This window comes from Cavia porcellus, unplaced genomic scaffold (assembly GCF_034190915.1).
Source record: "Cavia porcellus strain 051 isolate PalLab524CR breed Dunkin Hartley unplaced genomic scaffold, mCavPor4.1 scaffold_30, whole genome shotgun sequence".
Taxonomy (NCBI): domain Eukaryota; kingdom Metazoa; phylum Chordata; class Mammalia; order Rodentia; family Caviidae; genus Cavia; species Cavia porcellus.
Window position 1 is genome coordinate 48,244,852 of NW_026947513.1, and position 5,424 is coordinate 48,250,275.

The window sequence follows — 5,424 nt, forward strand, 5'->3', positions numbered from 1 at the left end:
CTTCCAGTGTAGAGTGAAAGCTGTTTTATCAATTGAGGGCAAATAGCTAGGTTAATTAAAAGCCTTGGACATGCAGGAGGAACATGCAGATCAGTCAGACTATACTAAGAAGACTGGACAAAATATTTGAAAGTTTCATTGGATTTTCATTTTCAAAGTATATTAGCAAATATCAATATAATGGTGAATGAAATGTCAGGGTTACACTTTTTTTCTCCAAACATAGGTTACTTTTAACTGCAGTGTCAGTCAAATTTGCAGTGTCAGGAGTCTGAGTCTGGTTTCCACATAAAGCCTACACATATTTGTTCAGCCTTGCTCTGTGCCCTTAGTTAATGTGTGGGGAGGTGGGGAGATCGCATGAGTTTGAAATACTCTATGGTCTTTATGTGGGAAGTGTGTGTGGGCTCTGAGACTTTTGGGCAAGCTGTAGATTTGTTACAGGCACTGATTTTGTAGGCAAACTGCTCAAGTTTGGATCTTTACCACACTACTCACTAGCTAGTAAGGTACACAGCTATCTTTGGTCAGAATAAGATTCTTACCCTGGTGCTTCAGGACTCTCATCTGTTAAACAGGTATAGTAGTAGCACTACTCTTTGATGGTAAGAATTAGATAAGTGCATATGTGTGAAGTGCTTAGAGCAGGTTACTGCATAGATCAGGACACGTGCTATTGTGCTTTAAAGGGGAGAGTAAAGATTCATTTCTCCTATCTTTACACTTTCGGACCTCACCTCCACAGAATGACTTAGGTTTTAGACTTGGAGGATGGGATATATATGTATAACAGTTTCAGAAGAATCAAAATAATGCTTTTATGGAGGAAGAAATGGAGACATGAACATGCTGAGTCCTTAGTTTCACTCACTATATATGCAGGTCCATGTAATCTAGTTTATACCTGTAGATGTGTTGTGTGTGGCTCAAGTTGTTTTTATAAAAACAACTCTGCAAGAAAATAACTTTTCTTAATTTTTGAAAATATACCTTATCTTTAGAGCAATCATAAGCTGGCAAAAAATTGAGCAGCAAGTATAGTGGCTTCCTGTGTCCCTGGGCCCCACTTAATTGTCTTCTACTAGCATTTTGATCTTACTGATTACACAAATTCAGCAGGATAATAAAATTATTGAACCATGTTGAATTACAAAGTTCTGCCAAGATGAACTGATATCTAAGATATTTGACTTCCTCAGAGTGACACAGGAAAAAAACAAAACAAAACAAAACAAAACAAAACCTTAAGTAAAGTCTGAGCATCATTATGTGAAGTTGCCACGATACGTGCCCATCACACATATATGGTGGTGACGCACGTGCCGGGGGTAAGGGAGCTATGGTTCATAGGGACCATATGTATAAAACATTTTTGATTTCTCTATGAAGACTTTGTTATCTGTTGGTTCTTTGTTGTGGACAATTAAGTCTCTTGTTGACACTTTATGAATTTATTTTTTATGTCATTCTCAGGTATAGGGACATATCCTCAATGACTGACAAAGATCTATCTTTAAATATAAAAATGGGTAAAAAACCAGTTGAAGATAAAATATTCAATATTCTTATGGGTTTATTAGTATATCTAAAGACCTTATGCATGTTCAGTCTTGTATTTATGTGGAGGCATGCATTTTCATTTGAGATGCTGGGATGTGAATTGAGTCTCTCATTTATTTTCTCACACATTGAACATGTTCCTACTATAAGCAGCACCAGGACCTGAGAGGCCAAGCTGGCCTCAGATTCATTTTGCCACAGCTTTAGTGGTTCCCTCTTTTTAAATTTTTTTTTTTATTTTAAAGAGAGTAAGATAGAACAGAACAGAACAAATCAAATCAAATCAGAGCAGAACAATGCAAGCAACACAGTACTTCACAACAAGACAACGGGACATCAACAGGGGCTACCATAATGCCTCTTATTTTCTTTGAAATAGTTGTCCATTCCTTTACACCCAGTAATATCAAACATAATAAAATACTATAAAACCAATCAAAAGTATGAAATCATTACAGGACTTCAAAACCAGGCAACAGGAAATGAACATTGGTTACTATATTATCTCTTTTTCTTCAAAACAATTGTGCATACTATCATACATAATAATATTAAATAAAACACAACAGAATAAAACCAATCAAAACAATAGAAGCATGATAGGACTTCAAAACAAGATGATAGAAAATCAGCAATGGCTACCATAATGTCTCATTTTCTTCAAAATAGCTTTTCATACCATCACACATAATAAAATCAAACAGAACAAAGCAGAATAAAACCAATTAAACAAACGAATGAAACCATTATGAGACTTCAAAACAAGATAATAGGAAACCAACCATGATTACCATAGTACATCCCATTATGTTCAAAATAGCTGCCCATTCCATCATAGTAAAATCTAACAAAACAAGACAGAACAAAGCCAAACCTAACAAAATTGTGAAAACAATACAAGAGTTCAAGACAAGACCACAAGAAATTAACAGTAGTTAACATCTTTGCCTCTCAGAAGTTTCCTCCCTATCACTTTTACAAGGAGTTCCCATAAACTCCTTCTGTTTTTTATGCTAGAGTTCACCAGTATGAGTACAAACTGTTTCACTCATGAACATGATCTCCAGTTACATCCATTTACCTACCACAGCCTTGAGATTATTCTTATAGGTGGGTAGCTTTCCATTGTAAGAAAATACCATGTCTCTCTTATTCATTCTGTAGTTGATGGGCAAGTAACCATTCCTTTTTTTTTTTTCTGGTCGCCTGTCTCATAGAACAATTGTTTTCTCTCTTTTGATTGTCAGTCTATGAAATTCCTTTCCAGTTAAACGTGTTTCTTATATACAGTGTATCAGTGGATCTTGTTTCTTGATCCACTCTCCTTGTGCATCTTTTTACTGCTTAATTGAGGCCATCTACATTAATAGTTACAACCAACATACACTGATTTGTCTCTGCCATGCTGCCCTCCCGCTGTTGACCCTCCACCTTCCCCCTTCATTCAGTTGCCTGTACTGCTTGGTGAGCCTCCTCTGCTGCTGTCCCTGGAACCATGGTCACTTTTATCTCTCTCTAGAATATATTTTAGCACTCTCTGTAGGGTTGGTTTGGTAGTCATGAATTCCTTCAGTTGTTTTTTATCATGGAAGTATTGTATTTTTCCGTCAATTTTGAAAGATAGTTCTTCAGGATACATCAGTCTGGGTTGGAAGTTGTTTTCTTTCAGGATTTGAAACACTTCAAACTCTTCTTGACTTTGTGGTTTGTGCTGATAAGTCTGCTGTGATTCTGATTGGTTTTCCTTTATAAGTGATCTGTTTCTTTTCTCTAACAGCTTTTAATGTTTTGTTCTTGTGCTGAATTTCTGGGATCTTGATTATTATATGTAGATTTACTTTTGCTATAGCTAGTTGGAGTTTTACATACTTCATTTATCTGTATGCTACATTTATTTTGAATGTTTGGAACTTTTCTGCTATTCCTGCTGCAAACAGCCTTTTAATTTCATTTGTGTTGACCCCTGCTTTTTCACTGACACCTATCAATCTTAAATTGCTTTTTTGCATCATCTTGCAGTCTTTGAATTGTTATTTCTTGAGCCCTTGTTTAATTTGAGAGAAATTTCCTCTCACGATGGCTAGCTGCAAGTCTGTCTCGAAGGTTTAAAAGTCTATCTTCAGTCTCTTTGGGGCAGTTTTGTCAGCTTTCACTTGACCTCATAATTTCCTGGACATCTCTTTAATGTGTTTCATGCACTGTAATTTCTTTGGATATTGTTCATTCAAGATTTCAATCATTTTCCTATGCTCCTCTTTTTTTTTTTTATCTATGTCTTCTTTAGATATCCTGAGCAATTCTTTCATTATGTTTGTGATTTCTTCTTTTACCTGAGACATTATTTCTAGTTTGACTGCTTTTACAATCTCATGAAGTTGTTTCCTTACTTCAGTTGCTATCCTCTCAGAGATTTTTAGGTGTGTGACGTCTGTTTTCTTCCGGACTTGTTCTGTATGGGTTGGAGGTCTGAGATTGTCTTTTGCTCCTTGACCTTGACATTCTCCTTGGATTTCTCCCAACAAGCTGGTTGTGGGCTCCCCAGGAACTTCTGACTTTGGCATCCTCTCAGCAGTGTAGGAGAATGAGACAGGCACCTGGGTTCCTCTGACCCCAGATCTACAGGGAGGTGGAAGGGCATGGAGAAGGCTTTTTCATACCTGTGCAGCTACACTGGGGCATTGCTGATCACTAGGGGTGCATGAAAGTGTGGCTGCTTCTCTCAGTATGAGTGTTTACACCAGGACTCCCATAATGGTGGCAAGCACATAGGGATGTGTTTGCCTGATTCTCCCAGTGGGTGATGGCTGCCCAAAGGAACCAAGAGCTTCCCTACAGGTGCTTGGGGCTTACCTGGCTGTGTGTCTCTGCTCCTGCTGGCTGCCCGCAGGAAGGAGCCTTTTGGTAGTGATGGCTGGCAGGTGGATGTAGATATGCTGACTGTCTCTGCCCACACTGGCTGCCCACTGGAAGGAGTCTTTTGGTGGCTGCAGTCAACAGGTGGAGGCAGATCTGTCTGGCTCTCTGCCTGCGTTTGCTGCCACCAGGGTTTTCCTTTTTCACAGTCTCAGAATCTAATTACTGTGATATTGCAGAAAGTTAAATTATGAGAGCTAGGAAGACCATTTTAAGAGTCTACTCTGTATTATCTCATGTATTTTAAACTTTAAAAGGATATTTAGTATGAAAGGATTATTGTGATTAGGCCTAATGAATCAAGTCTCCTCTACTATTTCTATTCTGCCCAATTCTATAGTTATTTGACTGGTATACAGTCTCTTACCTATATTTTTCCAAGCTCTCTAACTACCACCTTATGTTTTAATTTGAGGCAAATTGAATTACATTCTGTTAAAACATGTCCAAAATTTGTTAGCTCTATAGTTTTTCTATTATAGTAGCAAGCTTATTGTGGCATAAACATATAATTTGGTACAATTTATGTTAAAATTACCTAAATTAAGACCTGACTGTCAGAATGCAATGTCCTATACATCTTTTTTGTTAAGTACAGGGCTTTCATAGCCTTTTATTTTTGATTTTGAAACAAATTATCACTATACCACTAAGTCTCTCAGGCTAGACTCAAAGTTGTAATCATCCTGCTTTAGTCTCCCAGAGTTCTGGGATTATAGGTTTATGTCACCACATCTGTCTTAATTATCTACCTATCTATTATCTATCTATCTATCATCTATCTAGCATCTATCTGTCTGTCTATTTTTTTTTTTGTGCTAGAGATTAAACCCAGGACTTTGTGCATTGTAGGAAAGCTATATTTTCAGCCCAAAGATCTATGTATTTCGTATATATTCAGAACTGATAGAATATGTGAGAAGACATATAATCTGTGAGGTGTTGAAATCA